This window comes from Loxodonta africana, chromosome X (genome assembly GCF_030014295.1).
Source record: "Loxodonta africana isolate mLoxAfr1 chromosome X, mLoxAfr1.hap2, whole genome shotgun sequence".
Lineage (NCBI taxonomy): Eukaryota > Metazoa > Chordata > Mammalia > Proboscidea > Elephantidae > Loxodonta > Loxodonta africana.
The window spans coordinates 26,483,103-26,499,296 of record NC_087369.1 but is presented as its reverse complement, the minus strand read 5'-3'; the positions used below and the strand labels follow the sequence as shown (position 1 = coordinate 26,499,296).

At 42.1% G+C, this 16,194-nt stretch overlaps 1 protein-coding gene across 1 annotated transcript in view; it reads right to left on the bottom strand.

Moving 5' to 3' along the window:
* Nucleotides 1–16,194, bottom strand: part of LOC100656137 (transcription factor SPT20 homolog) — a 92,361-nt gene that overhangs the window by 843 nt on the left and 75,324 nt on the right. The gene's annotated exons all lie outside the window — the stretch shown is intronic.

Here is a 16,194-nt window from a genome sequence, read left to right as displayed (position 1 = left end):
CCCCCCACCATTGGGCAGGACCAATTCTTACATCACTGACTCCGTGCTCTGCCCCAGCACCACCACCGTTGGACAGGAGCAATTCTTAGGTCACCAACTCTGTACCCTGCCCCCCCCACCACCATAGGACAGGACAAATTCTTAGGTCACTAACACTGTGTCATGCCCCCCACCACCATTAAAAAAAAAACCAAAACCAAACCCATTGCCGTTTAGTCGATTCTAACTCATAGCAACCTTATAGGACAGAGTAGAACTGCCCCATAGGGTTTACAAGGAGCAACTGGTGGGTTTAAACTGCTGACCTCTTAGTTAGTGGCCAAACGCTTAACCACTGCACCACCAGGGCTCTCTACCACCATTGGACAGGACCAACCCCCTCTACCCACCACCACTCCCACCTCCCTACTGTCTACCCATCCCCCACCCCCAACACATTTGGACAGGATTAAATGTTAGGTCACTGGGTCTGTTTGATGCCCCCCCCACCGCCATTAAAAGTCGAGTAGATCCCTGACTCATAGTGACCCTACAGGACAGAGTAGAACTGCCCCAATAGCACCTGGTGGATTCGAACTACTGACCTTTTGGTTAACAGTTGTAGCACTTAACCACTATGTCACCAGGGTTTCCCCACAGCCATTAACCAGGATCAGTTTTAAAGTCACTGACTACTTCAAATCCTGCCACCACCACAACTACCATTAAACTCGTTGCCATTGAGTAGATTCGGACTCATAGCAACCCTATGAGACAGAATAGAATTGTTCCATAGGGTTTCCAAGGCTGTAAATCTTTATAGAAGCAGACTGCCACATCTTTCTCCTGCAGAGCAGCTGGTGGGTTCGAACTGCTGACCTTTTGTTTAGCATCCCAGCACTTAACCACTGTGCTGCCAGGGCTCCTTTCCACTACCATTGGAAAGGATTAAATGTAAGATCACTGACATTCTTCCATGCCCCCCCACACCCCAACATAGGACCCTATTCATGCTTCACCACCATCACCACCATCTTTGGACAGAATTTTGTGTTTACACTGTGTTGGGTATTCTTTGTCTTCCTAAGAGTGAACCAGAACTCAGGGCTCAGCATATGAAACCTTGATTTTCTGGTATGAACATATGAAGTACTGCTTGCTTTAACCATTTCCGCCAAACCTTGGCTTTACTTTTGGCCGTGTGTAAACATCACCTAAAAGAGGAAGGGTAGACTGTTTTTGAAGGAAAGGTAAAAATGTTACTAGAAACCACTCCTTTGGTCTGATTGAACTGGTTTTCTTACTGAATGAGCTTTTTGGCGTGTAGCTATTTAGCTTTTGAGCCTTTATTGAGTGGTCATGCATCCAATTCTTTGGTTAATAAAATAATTGCATCTCTACTGTCTGGATTTAGAGAAAAGTAGCACGTACACTCAAAGACATCCAGTGGTTGTCCCTCACTTCTGGATTTTCAAGTACATCTCAGCCATCTTGGTGGTGGTATATAGACTACTATGTCTTCTCCTTTCAAATCAAAGCCTAAAAAAGACATACTAATAACCACTTTAACCGGGAGCTTTGCCAGCAGAGCTAAGCTGTCCAATAGGTGTATATGAGCCGAGAAAAGGTACAGCTGTGGCCTGTGGTGCCTCCTGATTTTCTGAGGTGCTACCCATAGGCAGAGTGTAACTGGAGACAGTTGTGGTAGTCAGTGAGCAGGAAGAGAAGATGGACATTGGCGGAGAGGAAGGCTTACCTAACCTAAGTGGCAAAGTGCTGCTGATTTTTTGGAGTTTACAAATCACTTGTCTTAGTCATCTAGTGCTGCTATGACAGAAATACCACAAGTAGATGGCTTCAACGAAGAGAAATCTATTTCCTCACAGTAAAGTAGACCAAAAGTCCAAATTCAAGGCGTCAGCTCCAGGGGAAGGCTTTCTCTGTCGGCTCCGGAGGAAGGTCCTTGTCCTCAATCTTCCCCTGGCAGAGGAGCTTCTCAGGCACAGGCACCCCGGGTCCGAAGGACGCACTCTGCTCCTGGTGCTGCTTTGTTTGTGGTGTGAGGTCCCCAACTCTCTGCTCGCTTCCCTTTCCTTTTATTTCTTTAGCTATAGAAGGTGGTACAGGCCACACCCCAGGGAAACTCCCTTTACCTTGGATCAGGGAGGTGACCTGAGTGAGAGTGGTGTTACAATCCCACCCTGATCCTCTCAACATAAAATTACAATCACAAAATGGAGGGCAACCACCCAATACTGGGAATCATGGCCTAACTAAGTTGATACACACATTTTGGGGGGGACATAATTCAACCCATGACACTTGTTTTACTCCTTCATTTTCCACTGCACAAAATGCTCGTTTAAATCTATGCATTCTGTTGATTGGATTACTTGAACTTTCATTTGCCGAATTTCATTGCTGCTTCTCCAAAAGGTGGCAAAGTCCCAGAGGTTGGGAACAATATGAAAGAGCCTGGTGTAATGAAAACTGCTGGCCCAGTGCTCAGACAGCCCAGTCCTAGGCTTGGTTCTATTATCAACTAGCTGTCTGTCCTTAGACAAGTCACTTGGCCCTTCTGTGTTCCAGTTACTACTTATAGCACATGGAAACATCTGATTTCTCTCACTGGCATTTGTGACAATCAAATAAAATACGTTAGTTATTGTTCGTTGGTGTTGAGCCAATTCCAACTCATGGTGACCCCATGTGTTACAGAGTAGAACTGCTCCATAGGGTTTTTAAGGAAGCAGATCACCAGGCTTGTCTTCCAAGGCACCTCTGAGTGGGTTTGAAACAGCCAACCTTTTAGCTGGTAGTGGAGCATTTAACTGTTTGAGCCACCCAGGGACTCCTCCAATGAAATTAAGCGTATTTAATATAAACCCAAGGTATTGTTAAGCCTCTTTTGTTCAGCAATACATATACTTTTACCCAATAGTTGCATGTTAACTGTCGAAGTCCAGAAGCTGAATCAAGTGGGTCGATTTCAGTGTTGAGTGTAGTTGTACAAGAAGGTACCTTGAGAGAAATTGATTTTGATGAACTTTTTTCAGTTCCTTGTACACACCATGGTCTTGCACAGGCCCCATCCCCAGTGGTTCTCAAAGTGAAGGCCTGGACCAGTACCATCAGTATCACCTGAGAACTTGTTATAAATGCAAATTCTTGAACCTCACCTCAGACCTACTGAATCAGAAACTGTGGGTGGGGCCTAGCTATGTACTTCCTATGGTAACACTCAAAACACCATTATCATTTGATTAATGCCTGTGATGCTTAATGTTATGTATCAACTTGGCTAGGCTATGATTCTCAGGGGTTTGGCATGTGTTCTTCCATAATATAATCACCTTCCATTTTGTGATCTGATGTGAGCAGTCAATCAGTTGAAAGGGAAGTTTCCTTGGGGGTATGGCCTGCCTCCAATATATAAATGGATGTTCAGGCAAAGTGCTGTCTCTCGATCCTCCACTCTTTTCATTGCCTGACCTCTGGTTCTTGGAATGTAAGGCTGCAGAAGTCTTCAGTCTGCCCCCTAACCAGCAGATTTTAGATTTGCCAGCCCGCACAATCCCGTTAGCCAGCAGAGGCCTCCAGTCTGCCACCTGACCTGCAGATTTTGGGGTCATCAGCCTCTGCAAACATGTGAGCCAGCAGAGATCTTGAGCCTGCCACCTGACCCATGGATTTGGGACTTGCTAGCCCCCAGAATTGCGTGAGTCATTTCCTCACAGTTTCATGAGCCATTTTCTTGAAGTAAATCTCTCTCTATACATTTATATATGCACTTCACTGGTTTTGCTCCTCTAGAGAACCCAGACTAAGACAATGCCTATCCTCTCACTAGAATTAAGCCTGTGGGGGCTGGGACTGCATCTGTCTTACTCACTGCTTTTATCCCCAGTGCCCAGCATAAGTACCAGTCACATTTTAGAGGCACAATAAATATTTATTAAATGAATGAAAACCAACAAAACCTACTCCAAGTCACATTCCTTCTTACCAGCTTTCAGTGAGAAACAAAGATAAGGGAAGTTTTCTGAGTAATTCAAGCAATGATGGACATTTTATCAAATCATGCATATGATAGAGCCAAAATCAAAAGTTTGAAGTGGAGTGGAACAGATGAGAGAGAGAAAAATAATAACCTCTAATTATCCACATCATTGTTGATCACTAGTTCGTGGATGTTGTTATAAAGTGCTTCCATCATCACTTGACTTGGCTATGAAATCCTGGTCTCCCTGTCTTTTCCCCCTCCTTCTCTCTTCATTCTCAACTAACATTTCTTCAGCGCCAACTGTGTGCTTTGTAAAAGTACCTGTGTTGCTTCTTTTCAGTAAATCTGATGACTCAATATTATCCTTATCTTAAAGGTGAGTAAACTAAGACAGAAAGGTTAAAATAATTTGTTTAAAGTTACACAGCTTTTAAATGGCAAAGCCTGAGTTCGAATCCAGGTTTCCTGACTCTCAATTCTACATTCTTTCATAATACCAGCCCACCTTTTGACTTTTAGAGTGAGTGACTTGGGAAGTGAGAGCGTGAAGTTGAGGGAACTAGAAGAGAGAGTGTTACTTAATAAAGCTTTACTTAAATGGGTGTGTTTAATCAAATATGTGTGTGATTTAAAGCGGTAGCTCTATTATCCCAAGTGATTAGATTCTTGTTTTTTTTGACAAACTATTTTGGATGGTCCAAACCCTCTTGAAGGTCATTTATCTTGGTCCTTTGGTTTCCAATGAAGGAGGGTTTTCACCCTTCTTAGAACTTTTTCCTTCCCCAAAAGAGGACAGAAAAGAGTTTGAAGTACAGGGTGTTGTGGCAGAATAATCTATTGAGAAATTAAATGTGTTTTGTTTTTGTTGCTCTTGGGGGTGCAAAAGAATTAAGAGGAGCTTGTCTTCCCCCTCTTTGGGTCCAGGCTTTGGGCTCCTGTGGCCTGGGGATTTTGTTTTTTGTGTAGCAGGGTGTTTTGGTTTCTAAGGCTGAAAACAGAAGTTGGAAGATATAGGAAACATTATGAAAGTCTCCCTAAATTCATTCCTTCTTCTATTTGTAATCACCCGCGCTTTTGTTCACTTCCACATGCAGCGCATTTGTACTTTGATGGGAAAAAAAAAAAGCCCAGCCTGGTTGTAATGCTGAGATATATGGCTCAATCTAAAAACTAATGAGCTTTATTCTGACTGCTGGCCATGGCTGTTAGTTCAGGGTTGGACACATGACCCAGTTCAGACCAATGGGAAAGGAGGAGACATTTCCTGAGGGCTCTGTGGAAGAAACTTGCTTGCTATTCTGAGGAAGTTTCTGGAACACATCTCTCTCTCTCTCTTCTCTTTCTATCTCCTCCCCATCTCAGCGCACAAAAAGAAGCATGTAGCACCAGGAGTAGCCAATAGCCATCTTGTGACCAGGGTGAAGCCGGCTTTGCAGAAAACAGCAGAAATGGGAAGAAACTGAGTGTTAGATAACACTTTTAGGCGACTAAATCAAACCAACCCTGAAGCTTCCCCTGGACTTCCAGTTACCCAGGTTGGTAAATCCCCTTTATGGCTAAGGCAAGTTTGAGTGGATTTGTGTTCTTTAGAGTCAAAAGCATCCTAACTTTCACACCAAGCATTGTCAAGAGACCTCATACATACCCATTTCTCAGATGGGGAGAAACTTCCAACAATGGCTGCTGTTGGGTGTCTTGCCAGCTCTGAACATGGGGACTCAAATCCAGATTTAATTTCATTAAAAAAAAATTTTTTTTTAAGTTAATGCTTCTTGTGGAGCCCTGATGGCCCAGTGGTTGAGAGCTACAGCTGCTAACCAAAGGGTCAGTAGTTCAAATCCACCAGCCACTCCTTGGAAACCCTATGGGGCAGTTCTATTCTGTCTTATAGCATCTGTATGCATCTGAATCAACTTGACAGCAACAGGCTTGGGCAATGCTTCTTGTACCCAAGTGGAACAAAAGCACATCTTATAATATCCAGAAAGAGGAAAATAATAATAGAGTATAGTTAAGTAAATCATGGCACGTATGCTTAATGGACCATTTGACTGTCATTAAAAATTTGTTGTATGAAGCCTATATGAGAACATGGAAAATGCAGACATTATAGTAAGTGGGAAAAAAGCAAGATACCAAATTATGTATTGATTTGAACTCAACTATGAAGAGATTACAAAAACTCCTTCATAGAAAAAAGTGTGGAAGGAAACAGAGCAAAATGCCAACAACGCAACAACCACGAAAGAGTGCTTTGAGTGATATTATGGTTAGACTGACATTTAGGAAATCCTCGAAGTGGGAAAGTTTTCCAAAAATATGAAACCAGGATTGGTACATAAGTGGTCTTATTCAGTTCTCCTTTGCCCCAAAAGTTGTCAGAATCAACTGCTTCTCTATTTTTATCCAAAACTTGATCTTATCAATTTCTATTAATGTTTACTTAGTCCCCATAATTAACTGAGCACAAACCATTATTTGTAGTGGACTCTGACTTCTAAGCTGCCACCTATTATCTGGAAAACTTGGCATTTCTTTTTTTCATTATTTTTATTGTGCTTTAAGTGAAAGTACACAAGTCAAGTCAGTCTCTCACACACAAACTTATATACACCTTGCTACATACTCCCAGTTGCTCTCCCCCTAATGAGACAGCCCACTCCCTCCCTCCACTCTTTCTTTTTGTGTCCATTCTGTCAGCTTCTAACCCCCTCTACCCTCTCATCTCCCCTCTAGACAGGAGATGCCAACATAGTCTCAAGTGTCACCTAATCTGAGAAGCTTACTCCTCACAGACATCACTCTCCATCCCATTTTCCAGTCCAATCCCTGTCAGAAGAATTGGCTTTGGGAATGGTTCCTGTCCTGGGCCAACAGAAGGTCTGGGGCCATGACCTCTAGGGCCCTTCTAGTCTCAGTCAGACCATTAAGTCTGGTCTTTTTATAAGAATTTGAGGTCTGCATCCCACTGCTCTCCTGCTCCCACAGGGGTTCTCTGTCGTGTTCCCCCTCAGGGCAGTCATCGGTTGTAGCTGGGCACCATCTAGTTCTTCTGGTCTCAGGCTGATGTAGTCTCTGGTTTATGTGGCCCTTTCTGTCTCGAGGGCTCGTATTTTTCTTGTGTCCTTGGTGTTCTTCATTCTCCTTTGGTCCAGGTGGGCTGAGACTAGTTGATGCATCTTAGATGGCTGCTTGCTAGCATTTAAGACCCCAGACACCACTCTCCACAGAGGGATGCAGAATGTTTTCTTAATAGATTTTATTATGCCAATTGACTTAGATGTCCCCTGAAACCATGGTCCCCAACCCCCTGCCCCTACTACACTGGCCTTCAAAGCATTCAGTTTATTCAGGAAACTTCTTTGCTTTTGGTTTAGTCCAGTTGTGCTGACCTCTCCTGTATTGTGTGTTGTCTTTCCCTTCACCTAAAGTAGTTCTTATCTACTATCTAATTAGTGAATACCCCTCTCCCTCCCTCCTCTTGTAACCATCAAAGAATATTTTCTTCTCTGTTTAAACTGTTTCTCAAATTCTTATAATAGTGGTCTCATACAATATTTGTCCTTTTGCAGCTGACTGATTTCACTCAGCATAATGCCTTCCAGATTCCTCCGTGTTATGAAATGTTTCACATATTCCTCACTGTTCTTTACTGATGTGTAGTATTCCATTGTGTGAGTATACCATAATTTATTTATCCATTCATCCGTTGCTGGGCATCTTGGTTGCTTCCGTCTTTTTTCTGTTGTAAACAGTGCTGCCATGAGCATGAGTGTGCGTATATCTGTTTGTGTAAAGGTTTTTATTTCTCTAGATATATTCCCAGAAGTGGTATTGCTGGATCGTATGGTAGTTCTATTTCTAGCTTTTTAAGGAAGTGCCAAATTGATTTCCAAAGTGGTTGTACCATTTTACCTTCCCACCAGCAGTGTATAAGTGTTGCAGTCTATCCACAACCTCTCCAACATTGATTATTTTGTGTTTTTTGGATTAATGCCAGCCTTGTTGGAGTGAGATGGAATCTCATTGTAGTTTTGGTTTGCATTTCTCTAACAGCTAATGATTGTGAACATTTCCTCATGTATCTGTTAGCTGCCTGAATGTCTTCTTTAGTGAAGCATCTGTTCATATCTTTTGAAAACTTGGCATTTCTTACAACAGCAAATCTAGTAAGGTCTTTGCCCATTTAAGATGCAGTGCAGCCTCACCCCCATCCCTCCCCACCCCTGACCATCAAGACCACCGACTTGGCATAGGTCAGTTGCCAAGGTTTGCTAAGATGTCCATCAGAGAGGGTTGTGTAGTTACCAGGAGGGCCTCTTCCCTAAGCCACTAGTGTCTTATTGTCAGGCCCAGCTCTTTTCACCACCCCCATCCTTCCATTTACTCCAATTTTCTGCAGGGTTGAAAGTTTCGGGGAAAAGAAAAACAGTAATTCCTCACAAAGAGTTTGGAGATTCCTGCTTTTGGATAATCCATCCCTTATATCATCTGATGTTTGCAACAACTCTAAATTAATGATATTAAAGGAACAGGACTGGACCCAAATGCCTCCAACAGTTTGAAATGTGTCATAGAATACAATAGAAAAGGCCAGGTTTCAAAATCTGAGGAGTTTCAATCTCATTTTGCCCAATAAGGTACACAGTGTACGCTCGACTGCTAACCTAAAGGTTGGCAGTTTGAGCCCACCCAGTGGTACTGTGGAAGAAAAGGCCTGGAGATTTGCTTCCGTTAAGATTACAAACAAGAAAACCCTATGGAGCAGTTCTATTCTGTAATACATGGGGTCACCATGAGTCCAAACCCACTCAATAGCAACCAACAACAACAATAGCCACATGCGGCCATTGAGCACTTGAAACGGGGTCCAAATTGAGATACGTCGTAAGTGTAAAATCCACATCAGAATTCGAGGACTGAATATGAAAAAAGGAAAAAAAGGAATGTAAACTATCTCAATACTTTTTTATATTGATTCCATGTTAAAATGATAACATTTTGGATATTTTTGTTAAATGTAATATATTATTAATTCCATTTGTTTCTTTTACCTTTTTTAAGTATTGCTTCTGGAAAATGAAAAATTACATCTATGGCTCATATTTGGGGCTTACATATTTCTATTGGACAATGCTGTGCTAGATATATTGTGGGGTGTCCCTTATACTCCTCCTTATGTGGTAAGGTAACTAACATTCGTTGCTTGGCCTCTTTGTACCAGGGCTGTGTTAGGTGCAGTTACCTCTTTTAATCCTCAGATCAATTCTGTAAAGCACACATTAGCGTACCCTTTTACAGATGAGAACACTGAGGCTCAAAGAAGTTAAGTAACTTGCCCAAGGTCAGCCACTGAAGTATGGTAAAAGTATGGTAGAGCCAGGAAATTCAACATTGGTGTTATTCAGTTGCCAAAACTTTTGCACTCTGCCGTGACTTGAAGACCTATATAAGCGTAGGAAGTGAAGCCCAAAAAACATCGAAATTGTTTTGCATGGACACGACTTATTAAGAAAATAAAATTACACCTCCCTAGTTATTAATGCCAAGTCTACAAACACATGACAGGTGATGAGTGATCTAGCATTGCCTTCCTTTTTATCTAACCATAACTTGGAAAGAGTTTTTGCGTGGGTGCTGTTGAAGATCTAGGTTTCCCCCATTTGAAACAGAAAGACTCCTGTGTTTGTCTATAGTTTTAGGTATAGCAGGGAGACAAGTTTGCTAGCTAGACCTATAATTTCCTTTTTCTTGAAGAGCCCCTTGATGGGTTTAGATATGCAAGTTTGAGGTTGGAGCTCTGGACAGAAGAATTTGTAGTGCCCCCTCCTCCACCAGGGCTATCCTGGAGAGAGAGGGGAGAAGTAGAGAATGGAGGGAAAATCAGATGGAGGGATTTTAAGAAGGGCTGAGTTTGTACAGCCCATGTCACCGCTCTCCTCACCAATTTCATCACAGTTATTCAATTCACAAATGCTTTCTTTGAGGTGATTTTTGTTTTGTTTTTCTGATGAAGTCTGGTGAAGGAGTTGTACGGTTCAGCAGCAGCTACGCGGAAGAAAGAACCAAGGAGTAGAGGAGGCCAGTAGAACATAGAAGAGCAAGATCCTGAAGAGGGCTTTGGACTGTGATAAGCTTTGGGATTTGAGGGTAGGGTGGGGAAAGGCAAAGAAGTGAATGGGAGTAAGATGGGGCACTTCTGCCTCAGTCCCATGGGGAATGAGAACCTCTAGCTAACATCTGGATGACATAGAATACTGAGTTACTGGTGAAAGCACCTACGTGAGCTCCGACTTTAATGCTTAAAACTGACTCTTCCATTAACATTTCCAGAGTTCTGTGTGTCAAAATGAAAGTGCTGCCATTAGGATCATAGATATGAGCGTGTCTTGGATTGTTTTTTCCCTAAAACAGACCGTGTTTTGAGAGGCAGTGCTCAAAAATATCTTCAGGGGAAAGGGGAGTAGGGGAGACTGGTGACAAAGGGCTTATAATGCAAGTTACCATGGGCAACTGGGGAACCACTGGAAACAGCATAGACACAAATCTCAGAGTATCCTACCCACAATAGGCAAGGTAAGCACAATGCTTACCTTGCCTATTGGATAATTCATTCCTGCCTACCTGAGAGGTGAGGGAGTTGGGATATTTGTACACTAATTCCTGTTGGCCATTGCCTAAGGGCTGCTCTTGGGGGAGTGGGAGGTAATTCCCTAGCATTACTGGCCTGTTCATAGCAACCCTATAGTCAGAATTGACTCGATGGCAACAGGTTTGGGTTTTTTTTTTTCTTCTTGTACTGGCCTGCTGTGTGTAGTACTCTGAATTTCATCATGTATTTTATGAAAAATAAGGAGCCCTGGTAGCATATTGGTTAAAGCGCTCAGCTGCTAACCGAAAGGTCAGTGGTTGGAACCCACTAGCCGCTCCACAGGAGAAAGGTGTGGCAGTCTGCTTCCATAAAGATTTATAGCCTTGGAAACCCTATGGGGCAGTTCTACTCTGTCCTATGAGTCCGAATGACTTGATGGCAGTGGGTTTGTTTTTTGTTTGTTTTGTTTTGGATTATGAAAAATAATTTTATCACACATATATGTATTGTTATTCTCCTTTTAAAAATTTATTGTACTAAAATATATATAACAAAACATTTGCCATTTTAACCATTTTTAAGTGTATAATTCCGTGATATTAATTTCATCCACCATGTTGGGCAACCATGGCCATGATCCATTTCCAAATGTTTTACGTCACTCCAAACAGGCACTCAGTACCCTTTAAGCGATCACTCCCCATTTTCCCCTCCCCTCAGGCGCTGGTAACCTATAACAAACTTTTGTCTGTATGCACTTGCCTATTCCAGATATTTCATATAAATGGGCTCATACAGTATTTGTCTTTTTTGTGTCTGAATTATTTCACTCAGCATAATGTTTTCAAGGTTCATCCGTGTTGCAGAATGTCTCAGGACTTCATTTCTCTTTATGGCTGAATAATATTACATTGTATGTGTATACCACATTTTGTTTATCCATTCATCTGTTGATGGACACTTGGGTTAGTTCCACCTTTTGGCTATTGTGAATAATGCTGTGCTTATATTCTTTCATTTCAGTTGCTTTAAACTTCATACAATGAGTATCATGCTGCAGGAAGGCTTCTGGAATTAGTTTTTTGACTCAGTGTTATGTTAGAAAAACTCATTCTCTCCTACAAACAGTAAACAGTGCTGCTCTGAACATTTTTGGGCAGGTTTATATACTTAGGAAATGAATGGTTGGATCATAAGGCGTGAGAATGTTTAACTCCAGAAGATAATGCAAATTGTTTTCTAAACTGATTAAATCAATTTACACTCCCACAAATAATAAAGAGGTTTTGTTAGTAATCCAAATCCTCTTAAAAACTTGGCATTGTCAGACGGCTTCATCTAATGCTCTAATTCTTGGTTTGGGTGTTAGGTTCATGCGTGTTCTTGAGTAATTAATTCATTAATTGAAAAGAGGGCCAAGCATGGACCTGTGTATCCTGAACCCAGAATTGTTATTAATTCACTTCTATGCAACTATGGACCTCCTTCCCAAATAGTGCAGTCAGAGCAGACTGATTCAGCTCTATAAATACGTGCTATCAAATTCCTAAAGCACTGCAGTCCACTTAGGGGCTCAAGAGCTGGCCTCATTTTAGATACAAGTCTGAGCTGGGCATCACCAGCTTTCATTCTTTCTCCAGAGACCCCTTTTCCTTCAGGCTGCCTTCATCGTACCAGTGTCATCCTACTAGGTCAAAAAGTTCTTGTTTCTGGTGGTTTCCCTTCTCACTTCCCAACAAAACATAACTCTTCAGTGTCCCATTCCCTGGTCTTGTCTACGACTGACTCCAAGCGCAATCTGTAGACACCACAGCAAAGAAGTTGGGTCAGTAATTTTAGTTAGCCTTTTGGCATTCCTTGTGCCACCAGGCAGGCCATCACCTGTCCCCACTGAGGTGTAGTATCAGACCTAAACACTGCCAATCCCTATTTGGCCATCCTGTAAGATTAAGCGGTTCTGCTATTTACTGACTGTGATTTTAGGCAAGTTATCTAACCTCTCTGAGCTTTGGTTTTCTCATCTGGAAAATGAGAATGATGAAGCTTCCTTTAATGATTTGTTGTGAGAACTGGAGATGGTATCCTCCTAGCTTCCATAAGCTTTCAACTATAGGGGTCACTGTTGTGGTTTCAGGTCCCTGGGTGGTACAAATTGTTTACACTCAACTACTAACCTAAAGGTTGGGGGATAGAATCTGCTCAGTGGCACAGCGGAAAAAAAGCCTGGTGATCTGTTTCCAAAAAGATTGCAGCCAAGAAAACCTTATGGAGCTCAGTTCTACTCTGTAATACATGGAGTCTCCATAAGTCAGATTCAACTTGATAGCAACAAGTTTGGTTTCATTGTGGTTTCAATATATTCAAGTGTGACAGCATAGCATAGGTAGACACCTGACCTCAAAGTTCCAGGCCTGCATCTGTCACTAACTAGCTCTGTGAAAATTTGAGAAAATTGCTTCACCTTTCCACACCAAGTTCCTCATTTGTAAAATGAGAGGGCTGGGCTTCAGCTGATCTCTCAAAGGCAGATCATGAGTGCCTGAGAAGAGCTCTGACTACAATACTGAATTATTTATCAAAGCCAATGTAGGCAGCCACTGCTATCATTCTCAAGTACTAACTTATTTAGTAGATCTTGAGGGTAGAGTCAGGACAAATACTTTCCCAGGGAACAAGAGGAAATAATTTTATTTTACCTGAGGGAATAATTTCCAAATTTGAAGGGCAAAGAGAGTAATGAAGAGAGAGGGAAAAATAACTGCCCCAAAATTTACAAATAAAAGCTATGTTTGTGTTCAAAACGTTATAAAGAACTCTGATTCTACTCTACGGTTACTCCATTTTTTCACCACCCTTACAAAGCAAACTTATTGCATAAGTCAGAGTTGTATCCTGTTTCTCCTTGTAAAACTCTTTTCTTCTTTTAGTCCTTTCCCTCAAAATGGCTTCATTCTTTCACTGCATTTTTTTTTTTCCTCCTCAACATTCCTGTTGGTGTTCTGGTTTCAGTGAGAAAGTCACTGTTATCTTTGGTAAGATTTATTTGGCGGCATAACCCAAGGAGCACTTGCTCCCATTCGTATGCCATGTTGCCTCATAGGGTGGGGAAGGCTGGACTCCTATGTATGCCTCATAGTTATTACAGTCAAAGAACCGCATCTGAATTAGGCATAAGCTGAATTTTAGTAGACAATCGATAAAATACAGGAACATTTTCTCTTCCCATTATTTAAACCTTCAACCTGGATCAAATTTTTTGGCTCTTCTGATAGCCTTCCTGGCCTCTCATAAGGTAGGAGACTTACCTGTAATCCCCCTTGTACTTCTCCATCAACCCACTTCCCTAATATACTATTGTCCTTTGTCCGTTCACAGAACTAGCCACGTCCCTGATGAAGAACCACTTCGTACATATTGGACGAGAAGCAGTTGGAATGAAATGTTGATTAAATTGGACTCCTTGAATTAACCTCTCAAACAACACTGGGAGAATGAAAGGAAGAAAAGAGATAGTGATTTCCTTGTTCAAGTTCAAGAATGACAAAGACCTGAGACAAGGATGGTAGCTAGCAAGATCTAGAGCTAAAAGGAAGAGCAAGTGATGGAGTGATGCCAGCCAAAGGTAATAAGTGTACAAGGCGGTGTGGTTAAGGCCCAGGGGGCCTGGAGTCCTGACCACCACCCTACATTTTTGTCTTTCTGGGAAGGCACAGTATGTATGTGACTGTATGTATGCTGTTGTTGTTGGCACACATACAACAGCAGTTTCCCATTGGACTTCTCACCATGTAGCTCTTCCTGAAGACCTCGTTATTACAACATCTGCCGGAAACACTCAGAGGAGATGACAATTCCTAGGTTGTGCTTCCATTCCCCTGTCACAGCAAATTCATGGGAAGGTCACCAGTGACCATTATGTCCAAGGTATACATTTTAGTCCTTATTTTTCTTGACCTCATCGTCACTGCTTCTGTGGAAAACTCTCTTTCCTTGCACTGAGTTACTCCACAGCCTCCTACTTTTTTCCCATGGTTGCTGGCTACATCTGGGTTTCTTTTTCTGACTTCAGCTGCTCTGCTTCATCTTAGAGTTCCTCAGAGCTCCTCCCTAGGCCCTCTTCTTACTTTTCTCTCTCTCCCTGGGCAATCTCCACTGTTCCCATGGCTTCATTTACCATTTAAATTCCAACTCCCAAATTTAAATCTGCTCTTACATATCCAAATGCCTAATCCACATTTTTTAAATTGTACTCCAGATAAAGGTTTACAGAGCAAATCATTTTCTCATTAAACAATACACATATTGTTTTGTGACATTGGTTGCCAGCCCCACAACATGTCAACACTCTCCCCTTCTTCAACCTTGAGTTCTCTGTTGCCGGCTTTCCTGTGCCTTCCTGCCTTCTCGTCCTTGCCCCTGGGCTGGTGTGCCCATTTAATCTCATATACGTGGTTGAGTTATTTTTTGTTTTATGGGCCTGTCTAATCTTTGGCTGAAGGGTGAACCTCAGGAGTGACTTCAGCACTGAGTTAAAAGCGTGTCTGGGGGTCATACTCTCGGGCTTTCTCCAGTCTCTGTCAGACCAGTAAGTCTGGGTTTTTTTTTTTTTTTTGGTGCCTACTCCACATTTCTGCTTGAATGTCTCAGTGACCCCTCAAACTCTACATGTCCAAAAGTGTACTCATAATCTTCCCCCCCAAAAAAATCTCTTCCAGCATTGTTCCTCTCCTTAGAAAATGATGGATCTGCTAACCAGGTTGCTTAAACCTAGGAGTCATCTTTGACACCTTCCTCTCTGTCACCTCGCACATCTATCAGTCATCAAGTCTTTTGAGTCTATGTCCTATATATCTCTTGAATCCTGCTTCTCATCATCTCAACTGCCACCATCCTGGGCAGGGCTACCCTTACTTCTCACCTGGACTACTGTAATATCCTTAAAACTAGTCTTCCATCATTTTCTCTTGACCCACACTCCATTCTTTCATCCACTGCAGTCTGTGTGATCCTTAAAAACGTAAATATGGTCATGCCAAGCCTCTTCAGTGGCTTATAAGGCCCTGCATGGTCTAGCCCCTATTTACCCTTCCATCTCCTATTGTACAACTCTAGCTCTTATTCTGTCTGCTCCAGCAATACTGGATTTATTTCAATTCCTTAACATATAATGCTTTGCCTGCCTATAGCTTTTGGCTATACTCTACCTTCTTTCCAAAATGATCATTTCACCTCCACTGGCCTGAAATAACTGACCTAATAGCTAACTCTTACTCATCCTTGTAATCTGTCTTAAATATCACTTCCCAGGAAAACCTTCTCAGACCATCCAGAACGACTAGGTCTCCTTTTAATCACCCCAGCACCATGTGGTACTTCTTAGTACATTGCACACTTGAAGTTGTTTAATAACAATTTTTGGTTTAATGCCAGTCTTTCTCTCATGGCTGTAAGTTCCATAATGACAGAGTCCACGTCTGTTTGTTTCAGTTTCAAGCACAGTGTATAGCTGATCACAGGCTCTCAATAAAAATCTGTACAGTGACTAACTGTGCACATTCCCACCAGCCATTACCCCAACACTCTCACCAAACCATGCTTATTGAATTGAAAACATCCTGTC